Genomic DNA, 14,586 nt, shown 5'->3' on the forward strand with positions numbered 1-14,586 from the left:
CTGAAAAGCCCCCTATGAGATGATGCTCTGCCTATCTAGGGCCATTGCTCTGCAACCAAGCTGTTTTAGCACCTGAGGTGAGGCCCTGGAGCCATCATCAACACCCAGGGCCAGCTTGCTCCAACCAAGCCATGGCTGTAGGAGGCGAAGATAGAAATAGAGAAAGAAGGGAGAGAGGGAGGGATGGAGAAGCAGATGGTCGCTTCTCCTGATCAGGAATTGAACCTGGAATATCCACAGGCTGGGCCTATGCTCTACCACTGAGCCAACCAGCCAGTTCCTACTTTTCTTCATTAACTGATCTTGGGTTGAAGTTCCCTGTTTTGACTTATAAAATGGATTTTTTTTTAAAATTATGTAGTGTTGCTTTTAACATTATAAATTTTAAAATAAAAATTGCATGAGCATACCCATTTCTTCTTAGGGTTCTTTATTTTTAACGTTTTAAAATTTTGTGGTCCTACTTTATCTTAGTGTTCTTAGAAAGAGGAAACTTTTTGAAATTAAAATTGCTTTTTTTTTACCTGTGGTGGGGCAGTGGATAAAGCATCGACCTGGAAATGCTGAGGTCGCCAGTTCAAAACCCTGGGCTTGCCTGGTCAAGGCACATATGGGAGTTGATGCTTCCAGCTCCTCCCCCCCTTCTCTCTCTCTGTCTCTCCTCTCTCTCTATCTCTCTCTCTCTCTCTGTCTCTCTCTCTCCTCTCTAAAATGAATAATTAGAAAAAAAAATTGCTTTTTTGGAACGTTTTTGCTGAGAAAGTCGTGGTTTTGTGTACTTGTAGTAAGTAGGAGCCCTATTGTTTATAACTGTAATGTTAAGTCTTTCCAAAGATGTTGTAACTAAATTTTATTTTACAAATCTGTTAATAGTGCCTGGTCTGTAGTGGCACAGTGGGTAGTGTTGACCTGGAATGATGAGATCGCTGGTTTGAAACCCTGAGTTTGCCCTATAAAGGCACCTATGATAAACAACCAATAAACATCTGAAATGAAGCAACTATGAGTTGTTACTTCTTGCTCCGCCCCTCCTCTCTCTGTAAAATCAATAAATAAAATATTTTAAAAATTGTTAGTAGTGAATTACCTTGGTCTTCATGCAGGAGGTAAAGTCATGCAGGAATAGTACTGGGGAGGATTTGTAGAGCTTCTTGAGGACACAACCTGCAACAGCCAGTGATATTGGAGTTCAGGTTTAAGGATCAGTTGCAAGGATTTGACTATTTAAGGGGAAAGTAGAGTGAAGTGTATGGGGGTTTATGGTACAGCTGGCAAAGCTTAGCATGACACTTCAGTGTCATTTGTTTATATATATAAAGATTATCTGAAACTATATGTATATTTTTTAAACCAACTACTTCAAAATCTAGCAATTAAGAATTCTTGTCCGAAAAAGAAAGCAAACTTTTGTTGTAAGTCTAATATCCTCCTCTCCCCTTCTAACTAAAATGTGGGAAAATATGAGCATATCATCCAGAATCTACTTAATAAACTTTGCCTTTTTGTTATAAATGCGTATTGCATTGTACTGGCAAGTACCTAATGTCAAGAATTAAGAGAGGTATTTATTATTGGGTAAGGACCTACCAGGGAAAGGAATGATAGTTTGCATATTAACTGTGGCTGCCTTTGGAACCCCTTAATAGAAATAAGGATCTTTCTTCAAGCAGGATTTTTGATACTCTTAAAGCTTTAGTTTCTCCAGAATCTATTATCTAAATTGAGAGAGTACAGATTAGGAAAAGAAGATAATGTCAGAAATAAGTGTTATTAAAGTGAAATAATAACCACTGAAATAATAATAGCAACCAGAACTCAGTCTTTAAACAAAATAGGTTCTGAACTAATAAATTTGCTCTTTTTCTACTCTTTTTTTTTTGATAGCCAATTCCTGATCTACAATGTATATTTTACCTCCATTTTTGGAAAATATTTCAAAGACAAATATACAACAAGCTGACAATATAAAGTGCTGCTGCTATATTAGAAAGTCAGAGTTTAAGAGGTCTGCAAAAGCATTTTGACACAAATGCACAGATGGTAGATAATACTATACACTAGAATATTTTACCTATTTTTAGTCAAGCTACATAGAATTCTAACATCTGAGAATATATTTGAAGGCAGAAAGATAAAATAATCCTAAAAATTGCAGGATTCAGTGGTAACTTTCCTAGTAAAAGTAGTAAAACAATGTGGAACCTGCTCGGAACTTTACATTTTTATTTTTTGGCAAAATTGCTGAAGTGTGATTATACTGTAGCTCTTGTTTAATCCTTGATTGTGTGGATAGGGGCCTACAGAAGACTTGAAGAAATGACAGATACTGAAAATTCCCAAAGGCTGGTAACTTATAAAAAAACAAAACTTGTTTATGACTGTTTGGAATTATCAAATAAGTAGAAATTTTCCTAAGCATTCTTCATGACTTTTTTTTTTCCAAGTGAGAAAGTTAGGAAGGGAGAGAGATAAGCATCCACTTGTAGTTGCGGCACCTTAGTTGTTTATTAATTTCTTCTCATACGTGCCTTGACCAGGGGACTCTAGCTGAGCCAGTGACCCCTTGCTCAAGCCTGCGACGTCTAGGTTTCAAACCTGGGACCTCAGTGTTCTAGGTCAATGCTCTGTCTGCTGCTACACCATGGTCAGGCTCATGACATTTTTATTTCATCCTCAAAAAGCAAATTATCTTAGGTAAAAATGAAAAATTACAACAGTATGAGAACGCAATCAATGAACAACTAAGGTGCTGTAATGAAGAATTGATGCTTCTCGGCCCTGGACAGTTGGCTCAGTGGTAGAGCATCGGCCTGGCGTGCGGGAGTCCCGGGTTCAATTCCCGGCCAGGGCACACAGGAGAAGCGCCCATCTGCTTCTCCCCCTCCCCCTTTCCTTCCTCTCTGTCTCTCTCTTCTCCTCCGGCAGCCCAGGCTCCATTGGAGCAGAGTTTGCCCGGGCACTGAGGATGGCTTTGTGGCCTCTGCTTCAGGGCTCTGGTTGCAACAGAGCAACGCCCCAGAGGGGCAGAGCATCGCCCCCTGGTGGGCATGCCGGGTGGATCCCGGTCAGGCGCATGCAGGAATCTGTCTGACTGCCTCCCAGTTTCCAGCTTTGGAAAAATGAAAGAAAAAAAAAAGAATTGATGCTTCTCATCTCTTTACCTTCCTGTTTGTCCCTATCTGTCCCTTTCTCTGAATCTCTGTCTCTGTCAAAAAGAAAAAAAAAGAAAAATTACAATAAATTTAAGATTATTAAGTTTCTAAAAGAAAGGGAGGGAAGGAAAGGAAAGAGGGGAGGAGGGAGGGAAGGAAGGAAAGGGTAAAGGGTAAGGAGAAACAACCTGACCAGGCAGAGGCGCAGTGGATAGAACATCGGACTGGGACACAGAGGACCTAGGTTTGAAACCTTGAAGTAACTGGCTTGAGTGTAGGATCATAGATATGACCTCATGGTCACTGACTTGGAGCCCAACAACTAAGGAGCTACAACAAAGAATTGATGCTTCTCATCTCTCTCCTTCCCTGTCTGTGCTGCTCTCTGTCTGTCTCTCTGTCTCTGTCTCCCAAAAAGAAAGGAAAGGAAGAAACAAAGAAAGAAATTAGTGTTATTGTTAGTAATGTTACTACCTGTGGTTGTTGTATGAATATCCTGGTAAAGGATAACTTTAATGCACAACCTATTTATGTTACAATAGGTCAAACAAAAAAGTTCCCGTAGGTATTTTTTTCCAACACAGTGGTAAACTAAGATGTATATAGTACCTCCATTTTAAAACAACCTCACATTAGATTCTTACTTTATGAAAACTAGTTTTTAGATGTCAGACACTTTTGAAAATATTTCACATGTTAATGACTTATTCACTAAAAGATACCAGCTAAATCTAAGGGAAACTTTTTTGTTGTTAGTTTTATTGGTATTATGTTTATCCCAATGCCTTTTTTTTTTAATATGTATTTTGTGTCTAGGCTCCTTAGGTCTAACTAGAGAATTTGAGAGACTTGCTAAATAGGGAAGGTGGTCACATTTTCTCATCTTACCTGTATCTTGTGGGCTGAGTGCCATCTATGAATGTAGTCTTTCTTATACTAATTCATAAAAAGGTCCAGAGGATGAGTCTACATTATCCCACTACTACCTTTCCACTCCCATGTTCTTGTTGACAAAAGTTATTAAAAAGGGGGAATCTGATGGTATATAGGCAACTTCAGTTCCTTCTTTCAATAGAGTTCTGTTGTCTTACCTTTATATTGGTTGTTTATTTTGGAAGGTGCTTGAGCTAGAGTCATTTTGTAGTACAGAAGAAGAGAACAGTTGGCATGGAGCCCAGCAGCTATTATGCAAATTTCTCTGGATTTTCACATTTCAATAAAGCATTCTTTTTTTTCTCTACATACACAGGGGACATATAAAGCCTACATACAAGGGGACATAACGTGGTCTGTCTTAAGCCTTGGAGACAAAACAAGGTGCCATGCCACTGTTTTTTCAAAATAGCATCCATTATGAAAGCATATGCTCCCATAAATTGAGGGGCAAAGCAGATTTTTTCCATTGTACTGTGCAGTTTCTGTTATAAATATACCAGGAAGATTAAAACTATCATAATTATTTTCATCACGTTCATCCTCAATTTTTGCTTTCATTTTATATCAGAAACTTCTCTAATCAGCATTGCATTTAGCTGATTGAGCAGTTCACTTTCTATTAAAGTGTAAAATGTGAGGGATATCTGCTTTAGTCTGTATCATGTTTTTTTTTTAACCTTGTACATGCTGAGGTGTGGGGAATATGAATGTTTCTCATTTTATTGTTAATCTTGCTATGGGAAAAGTCATTATTGAACCAAAATGATAGAAGGCAAAGCTTCTTCAGTCTCAGAAAATTAAGCCTAAATATCATATTGACTTGCTAATTTGCATGCTGGTTTTTATGGTTTACTGTTCCTGTCATTTATTTATTTCTTTTTTTTTTTTGTATTTTTCTGAAGCTGGAAACGGGGAGAGACAGTCAGACAGACTCCCACATGTGCCCGACCGGGATCCACCCGGCACGCCCACCAGGGGGCGATGCTCTGCTCCTCCGGGGCGTCGCTCTTTTGCAACCAGAGCCAGTCTAGCGTCTGGGGCAGAGGCCAAGGAGCCATCCCCAGCGCCTGGTCCATCTTTGCTCCAATGGATTCTCGGCTGCAGGAGGGGAAGAGAGAGACAGAGAGGAAGGAGAGTGGGAGGGGTGGAGAAGCAGATGGGCGCTTCTCCTGTGTGCCCTGGCCGGGAATCGAACCCGGGACTTCTGCACGTCAGGCCGACGCTCTACCGCTGAGCCAACCGGCCAAGGCCATTTATTTCATTTTAATGACCCTAAATCACTCCAGAGATGCTCACATACAGACTCCTTCATAAGTGCATATGCTAATGAATTCTGAAACATAGTTGCTTAGAAATGAATGAAGACTTTTTGGGAGACATCAGAATTAAAGACCCTGTGTGATGAGATGAAAAAACCAAAAAACCTCTGAGTTTTTTTAAAACTTCATTAATAGGGAGTCAGGGTTAAATACAGTGATGACAGAGAAGTTGTTTCCTGACTGACCTCATTTTATGAGTCAAAATCATTGGGTGCATAGTTCTAAATTTTACCTCTTTTTCTATTAGTCAGATAGGGATTTGAGGGTGGGAGAAATACTGAGAAAGATTATAAATTAAGTTAGACAGGTACTGTGGTGGTGATTTTTTCACTTCAAAAATAAAATAGGTATTAAAGAAGAGTATAAAGATTTCTGCTGTTGATAACTGGGAGAGATTGCCATCTTGTTCCTTAAATTGTATTAAATAGCAAGAAGAGCTCTTTACTGGTGGGAGTTCGTATCACACAATTTCCATATTAATATTGCTATACTTTTATCACAATATTCCCTGAAGGAATTAGACTTTTCTCTAATAATATATTTTGGTTGAATTGATGATAAAGGGATCAATATAGTATAATAAGAATGAGCATAAAGTTTGGGCTTTATTCTGGAATACATAGTTCAAGTGTAGCACCAAATAATGATTTTGTACTTTATATGTTTTTTCACTTTAAATAAATTTTTATTTAGAGTAGGCATACAACATTAGTTTCAGGTGTACAACGAAGTGATTAGACATTATGTAACTTAAGTGATCATGGCAATAAATTTCATACACATCTGACACCATATATAGTTTTTATATTATTGACTACATTACCTTTGCTGAACTTTACATCCCCTTGTTTATTCTATAACTACCAATTTGTATTTCTTAATTCCTTCATCGTTTTCACACATCCTTCAACCGTCAAAATGTTGTCTGTATCTATGAGTCTGTTTCTGTACTGCCTTTTTTTTTTTTTTTTTTTCCTGAAGCTGGAAACGGGGAAAGACAGACAGCCTCCCGCATGCCCCCGACCGGGATCCACCCCGCACGCCCACCAGGGGCGACACTCTGCCCACCAGGGGGCGATGCTCTGCCCCTCTGGGGCTTCGCTCTGCCGTGACCAGAGCCACTCCAGCGCCTGGGGCAGAGGCCAAGGAGCCATCCCCAGCGCCCGGGCCATCTTTGCTCCAATGGAGCCTTGGCTGTGGGAGGGGAAGAGAGAGACAGAGAGGAAGGAGGGGGTGTGGAGAAGCAAATGGGCGCTTCTCCTATGTGCCCTGGCTGGGAATCGAGCCCGGGACTTCTGCACGCCAGGCCGACACTCTACCGCTGAGCCAACCGGCCAGGGCCTGTACTGCTTTTTTGATTAAAAAAATTTTTTTTAATTAAGTGGAGGCGGGGAGGCAGAGAAAGACTCCCTCTAGTGCCTAGCAAGCCCCCTATGAGGCGATGATTTGCCCATCTGGGGCATTGCTCTGTTGCTCAGCAACCAAGCTTTTCTTAGTTCTTGAGGCAGAGGCCATGGAACCATCTTCAGCATCCCAGGGCCAACTTGCTCCAATTGAGCCATGGTTGCATTCTAGGGATGGAGCAGGAGAGAGAGAAAGAGAGAGAGAGAGAGAGAGAAGCGAGAGAGGGAGCGATGGAGAAGGAGATGGTTGCTTCTCCTATGTGCCCTAATGGGAAATCGAACCAGGGACATCCATACACTGGACCTACACTCTACCATTGAGCCAGCCGGCCAGGACCTGTACTGCTTTTCTGTTTATTTTGTTTTTTAGATTCAATTGTTGGAAGATACTATCATTTTTTTTCATATTTTTAATTTATTGATTGATTTTTAGAGAGAAAGGAAGGGAGAGAGACAGACAGAAACATTGACTCATTGTTTTACCTATTCGTGCCACCATTAGTTGATTTTATTTATTTTTTTACAGGGACAGAGAGTTAGAGAGAGGGATAGATAGGGACAGACAGACAGGAATGGAGAGAGATGAGAAGCATTAATCATCAGTTTTTCGTTGCAACACCTTAGTTGTTCATTGATTGCTTCTCATATGTGCCTTAACCATGGGCCTTCAGCAGACCAAGGAACCCCTTGCTCAAGCCAGTGACCTTGGGTCCAAGCTGGTGAGCTTTTTGCTCAAGCCAGATGAGCCCGTGCTCAAGCTGGTGACCTTGGGTTCTTGAACCTGGGTCTTCCACATCCCAGTCTGATGCTCCATCCACTGTGCTACCGCCTGGTCAGGCTAGTTGATTCTTGTATGTACCCTGACTGGTGATTGAACTTGAAACCTTGGCATGTCAGGATGTCTAACCAACTTAGCTACCTGACCAGGGTCTATATGTTCTATCTTTTTTTTCCCCTTCGTCTAAAGGAAGACCCTTTAACATTTCCTGTAATACTAGTTTAGTGGTGATGAACTCCTTTAGCTTTTTTTTTTGTCTGGGAATCTCTTTACCTGTCCTTTGATTATAATGATAGCTTTGCTTGGTATAGTAATCTTGGTTGTACGTCCTTGCTTTCCATTACTTTGAATATTTATTGTCAATCCCTTTTAGCCTGCAAATATCCTTTTGAGAAATCAGCTAACAGTCATATGGGAGTTCCCTGGTAGGTAACTAAGTGCTTTTCTCTTTCTACTTTTAGTATTCTCTTTTTGTCTTTAACCTTTGGCATTTTAAATTATGATGTGTCTGTGTGAACTACTTTGGGTACATCTTGATTGGGAATCTCTGAGCTACTTGGACTTGTTTGTCTGTTTCTTCACCATGCTAGTGAAGTTTTCTGTCATTTTTTCAAATAGGTTTTTAATGTTTTGTTCTCTTTCTTCTTCTGGCATCCCCTTGATGCATATACTTGAAGTTGTCACAGAAGCTTCTTATACTGTCCTCTTTTTTTATTCTTTTTTCTTTTTGCTGTTCTGATGGGTGTTTTTGGCTATCTTATCTTTCTTTTTTTTTCTTTATTTTTCTGAAGCTGGAAACGGGGAGAGACAGTCAGACAGACTCCCGCATGCGCCCGACCGGGATCCACCCGGCACGCCCACCAGGGGCGACGCTCTGCCCACCAGGGGGCAATGCTCTGCTCCTCCGGGGCGTCGCTCTGCCGCGACCAGAGCCACTCTAGCGCCTGGGGCAGAGGCCAAGGAGCCATCCCCAGCGCCCGGGCCATCTTTGCTCCAATGGAGCCTTGGCTGTGGGAGGGGAAGAGAGAGACAGAGAGGAAGGAGGGGGTGGAGGTGGAGAAGCAAATGGGCGCTTCTCCTATGTGCCCTGGCCGGGAATCGAACCCGGGTCCCCTGCACGCCAGGCCGACGCTCTACCACTGAGCCAACCAGCCAGGGCCTATCTTATCTTTCAAATGGCTGATTTGATTCTCTCCCTCATAGTCCACTGTTGATTTCCGTTATAATATTCTTCACTTAAGTAAATGTGTTCTTTATTTCTTACTGGCTCTTTTTTTATGTTTTCTCTCTATATTCATTTTTGTGTTTCCTGTCTTTTTGTTGAAGTTCTCATTAAGTTCATCTACTCTTCCCCTAGTTTATTGAACATTTTTCTTTTCTTTTTTTTCCCCAAGAAACAGAACAGACAGGATGGGAGAGAGATGAGAATCATCAACTAGTAGTTGCATCACTTTAGTTGTTTATTGATTGCTTTCTCATATGTGCCTTGACCGAGAGAGCTCCAGCCGAGCCAGTGACCCCTTACTCAAGCCAGTAACCTTAGTTGGGCTGAAGTCAGTGACCTTGGGCTTCAAGCCAGTGACCTTTGGGCTCAAGCCAGTGACCCTGCACTCAAAGTGGTGAGCCTCTGCTCAAGCCAGATGAGACTGTGCTCAATTTGGCAACCTCAAATTTTCGAACCTGGAACCTAAGCATGCCAGGTTGATGCTCCACCCACTGTGCTACCACCTGGTCAGGCTCATTGAACATTTTTCTGCCAGTATTTTGAACTCTTCATCTAGTAGATTTCTTGTTTTCATTTAATTTTTTCTGGAGTTTTGTTTTTTCATCTGGGATATGTTTTTTTGTCTCCTAATTTTAGCAACTTTTATGTATTTCTGTGTATTAGGTAGAGGTGCTGTGTCTTCCAGGCTTGGCAGAATGGCCTTGTAGATATAGTAGGTTTCTTGTAGTATCCAGTGGCACAGCCTCTTCATTCAGCTGAGCTGGGTGCTCCAGGTACGCTCCACCCTGCCTTGTGGGCTTTCTACACACTCTTGTTGTAGTTGAACCCTGATTGATGTTGGCTTGTCAATGATAGGGTTTATACCCACACAAATTGGCTGAATGATGCCCGTAAGGAATTTCTTCACTCTGTGTTTTTAGAATAATTATCTTTAATAGAAGTGAATATTTAAATAATACCTTAAATTCGAGGGTTCATCCCTTGGTTTTACTACTGACAGTGTTGAACTGGTTATAATTCATAGTAATTTATTCTATCATGCTGATTACTCACAAATTTTATGATATCAGAATTAACATTGAAGTAAAAATTTAGTTTTTTGCTTTCCTGATACCAAAGCCAAACTTGGTAACAATCTACTTTTAAGTATTTATAATATCTTTTAAAGGAGGATATTTACACTATTTTTCTAGTTTAATCTTTTTTCCTATCTCCTTGTTTGTACCTTACCCTTTCATTAGCTTCTGTGAATATATTTTTAGAGGTCTTATTTACTTTTTTTTTTCACAAATTTTTTTATTATTAATTTTTTTTAATAACAGACAGAGAGAGTCAGAGAGAGGGATAGACAGGGACAGACTGACAGGAACAGAGAGATGAGAAGCATTAATCATTAGTTTTTCGTTGCGTGTTGCAACACATTAATTGTTCATTGATTGCTTTCTTGACCACGGGCCTTCAGCAGACTGAGTAACCCCTTGCTTGAGCTCAAGCTGGTGAGCTTTTGCTCAAACCAGGTGAACTCTTGGTCAAACTGGCGACCTTGGGGTCTCGAACCTGGGTCTTCCGCATCCCATTCCGATGCTCTATCTACTGCTCCATCACCCGGTCAGGTTTTATTATTAATTTTAATGGGGTGACATTGTTATTTACTTTCTTTATTCTCCTCTACTTCTTGGTTGTTAGTCATGATAATGGCAAAATATGAAATTTATAATTTATTTATTTTTGTGTATGTGTGGTGACAGAAACAGAGAGAGTCAGAGAGAGGGACAGACAGACAGGAAGGGAGAGAGATGAGAAACATCAGTTCTTTGTTGTGGCTCCTTAGTTGTTCATTGATTGCTGTCTTGTATGTGCCTTGACCATTGGGCTACAGCATACCGAGTGACCCCTTGCTCGAACCAGCGACCTTGGTATCAAGCTGGTGAGCTTTGCTCAAACCAGATGGGCCCGCGCTCAAGCTGGCAACCTCGGGGTCTTGAACCTGGGTCCTCCACATCACAATCTGACACTCTATCCACTGTGCCACCGCCTAGTCAGGAGAAATTTATAATTTGAACATACATTTTTTCTTTAGTAGTGAGTTTGAACATTTTTTTCTTTTTCTTCTTTTTAATTCTCTGCTTTGAATTGTCTGTTCATAACTTTGCTAATGTTTATTTTGAAATACACTCTTAAAATGAATAAATAAAATCTAAAAACAAATAAATAGTGACACACACCCCCCTTCCCACAACATCTGGCAACTACCATTCTACTTTCTATTGATGAATTTGACTGCTCTAGGTACCTCATATAAGTGGAATCATAGTATTTGTCTTTTTGGGATGGGGATATTTCATTTAGTCTAGTGTCTTCAAGGTACATCAATATTGTAACGTGTCAACATTTCCATTTTAAGGCTGAATAGTAATCAATTTTATGTATATACCACTTTTTGTTTATCATTCATCTTTTAATGGAAATTGATGGAGTCATTTTTACCTTTTGGCTATTTGTGTATAATTCTGCTGTGAACATCAGTGTATAAGTATCTGTACAAATTCCTCCTTTTACTTCTTTGGAGTATTTGCAGTCAATGTAACATTTTTTCGTACTTGATAAGTTGCCTGTAGAGTTATATGGAAGAATAAACAATGCTTGACCAGTGGTGGTGCAATGAATAAATTGTAAACCTGGGATGCTGAGGTCCCGCGTTAGAAACCATGAGATCATACTTACCTGGCAGGGGAGATACCATGATCAAGAAACCATGAGATCACTGGCTTGAGCATGGGGTCATCAACGTGATTCCATAGTCAATGGCTTAAGCCCAAAGGTCTCTGGCTTGAAACCCAAGGTTCCTGGCTTAAACAAAAGATCATTGGTTCGGCTTGAGCCCCCTGGTCAAGGCACGTATCAGAAGCAATCAGTGAACAGCTAAAGTGACGCAACTACAAGTTGATGCTTCTCATTTCTGTCTCTTTCCTTCCCTCCCACCCCCCTGCCACTGCAAAAAAAATAAAAAAGAAAAGCCAAGACATTTCTGAAAAGAACTGTAATGTAAGAATCCAACTTATTAGTTAAAATGATTAGAACATTGTGGTAACAGTGAATGGATAGACAGAAAATCAGTGACCCAGAATGCAGTACAGTTATTTAGCAATAGACCCAAGTATGTATGAGAATTTATTGCATAAGAAGTATAGCATTTCACATTAGAGGATGCATGATGAGATGATTCAATAAATATTAGAACCGAAAAAAAAATATTATTAGAACTGGGTAACTGTCCAGGAGATAGTATACATATACATATATGCATATGTATATGTTAAACTTCAGGAATATGTTGCTTTTCATCTCTATTTCACTGCTTGTATTTTCTTTCATTTTCTCTGTAGCAAGAGACAAGGAAGGGAGATAAGCATTCATCTTTGCATCATTTTATTGTTCATTGATTGATTCTCATATGTGCCTTGAGTGGGGTGGGATTCCTATGCTCTAGCAGGTGACCTTGGAATTTTGAACCTGGGTTCTCAGCGTCCCTGGTCTAACGCTCTGTCCACTGCACCACCAATGGTTTGGCTTCACTGCTCTGTTTTCTTTGAGAATAAAAAGATGTATTGTTTTCCACATTTAAAAACTACTTTATTTTTTATTTTTTTTTATTTTTTTTTTGCATTTTTCTGAAGCTGGAAACAGGGAGAGACAGTCAGACTCCCGCATGCGCCCGACCGGGATCCACCCGGCACGCCCACCATGGGGCGATGCTCTGCCCACCAGGGGACGATGCTCTGCCCATCCTGGGCGTCGCCATGTTGCGACCAGAGCCACTCTAGCGCCTGAGGCAGAGGCCACAGAGCCATCCCCAGCGCCCGGGCCATCTTTGCTCCAATGGAGCCTTGGCTGCGGGAGGGGAAGAGAGAGACAGAGAGGAAAGCGCGGCGGAGGGGTGGAGAAGCAAATGGGCGCTTCTCCTGTGTGCCCTGGCCGGGAATCAAACCCGGGTCCTCCGCACGCTAGGCCGACGCTCTACCGCTGAGCCAACCGGCCAGGGCTTAAAAACTACTTTAATTGCCCTGTCCGGATAGCTCCATTGCTTGGAGCATTGGCCCAAAGCACATACATTGCAGGTTTGGTCCCCAGTCAGGGCACATAATGAATCGATATTCCTGTTTCTTTCTCTTGCTCTCTCCCTTCCTCTCTGGCTAAAATCAGTAAATAAATTTTTTTTTTTTTTTTTTTTTTTTTTTTTTTACAGAGACAGGGAGAGAGTCAGAGAGAGGGACAGACAGGGACAGAGAGATAAGAAGCATCAATCATTAGTTTTTCGTTGCTCATTGCGACACCTTAGTTGTTCATTGATTGCTCTCTCATATGTGCCTTGACTGTGGGCCTTCAGCAGACCGAGTAACCCCCTGCTCAAGCCAGCGACCCTGGGTCCAAGCTGGTGAGCCCTTGCTCAAACCAGATGAGCCTGCACTCAAGCTGGCGACCTCGGGGTCTCGAACCTGGGTCCTTGGCATCCCAGTCCGACGCTCTATCCACTGCACCACCACCTGGTCAGGCAGTAAATAAAAATTTTTAAAAAATAATGTACTCTGATTGCGTTGGCCTGGTGTATGGAAATCCTGGGTTTGATTCCAGTCAAGGCACACAGGAGAAGTGACCACCTGCTTCTCCACCCTTCCCACTCTCCTTCCTCTCTGTCTCTCTCTTCCCTCCCGGAGCCAGGGCTCCATTGGAGCAAAGTTGGCGGAGGTGCTGAGGACAGCTCCATGGCCACTGCCTCAGGTGCTAGAATGGTTCTGGATACAAAGGATCAAGGCTGCAGATGGGCAGAGCATTGCCCCCTGGTGGGCGTGCCTGGTGGATCCCGGTCAGGCCCATGTGGGAGTCTGGCTGCCTCCCCACAAAAAAAAAAAAAATAATAATAATAATAATAATAACCTACTCTGATTCCTTTTTATCCAGTGCTGATCCCCATTTCTTTCCCTGCTGTTCTTTACATCATTTTAGATTTGTGTCTGCCCATTCTCATTTAAACTCATTCTAATCAGGTTTTTCTCTTGAACTTTATAGCACTGCTATTGGTTGGTTACCAAAGACCCCCACAATGCTAAACTCAACAAATGTATGTTGTCATTTTTATTTGATGAAGAAAGTAGCTAGAGCAGGGGTCGGGAACCTTTTTGGCTGAGAGAGCCATGAACGCCACATATTTTAAAATGTAATTCTGTGAGAGCCATACAACGACCCATGTATGTTATGCATTATCCAATAAAAATTTGGTGGTGTTCCGGAAGAAAGCTGTGATTGGCTCCAGCCACCTGCAACCATGAACGTGAGCGGTAGGAAATGAATGGGTTGTAATACATGAGAATGTTTTATATTTTTAATGTTATTTTTTTTTTATTAAAGATTTGTCTGTGAGCCAGATGCAGCCTCGCGAACCATAGGTTCTTGACCCCTGAGCTAGAGGGATGGAATACTTAAAGATGTAATGGAGTTACATCTAATAGAATAGAGTTACATGTAATAGAAGTTTCTCTTCTGCTCAGAAACTTTTAGTGCTTTCCCCATTTCATTCAGAGTAAAAGCACAAGCCATTATAATGGCCTAAAGGCCCTCCATGATTTAACTAGCTCGCTCTGATTACATATTATATTACTCTTCCTAGTCAATTGCTTAAGTCCGGCTGCACTACCATTCTGGATGTTCCTGTTAACTTCCTCACTTGTCTTTGCTCAGATGTTACCTCAGATGATCAGTGAAGCCTAACCCAGTC

The 14,586-nt window shown here is 41.3% G+C and overlaps 1 protein-coding gene, 1 non-coding gene and 1 pseudogene across 5 annotated transcripts in view; 1 reads left to right on the forward strand and 2 right to left on the reverse strand.

Moving 5' to 3' along the window:
- The window catches only part of ASH1L (ASH1 like histone lysine methyltransferase), a 319,672-nt gene that overhangs the window by 89,161 nt on the left and 215,925 nt on the right, over positions 1–14,586 (forward strand). The gene's annotated exons all lie outside the window — the stretch shown is intronic.
- The window catches only part of LOC136326249 (large ribosomal subunit protein eL28 pseudogene), a 65,739-nt pseudogene that overhangs the window by 38,894 nt on the left and 12,259 nt on the right, over positions 1–14,586 (reverse strand).
- On the reverse strand, positions 5,263–5,338 carry TRNAV-GAC (transfer RNA valine (anticodon GAC)). Its single transcript has one exon. It is a non-coding gene; the product is annotated as a tRNA-Val (tRNA).

The sequence above is a fragment of the Saccopteryx bilineata genome, chromosome 2 (assembly GCF_036850765.1).
Source record: "Saccopteryx bilineata isolate mSacBil1 chromosome 2, mSacBil1_pri_phased_curated, whole genome shotgun sequence".
NCBI lineage: Eukaryota > Metazoa > Chordata > Mammalia > Chiroptera > Emballonuridae > Saccopteryx > Saccopteryx bilineata.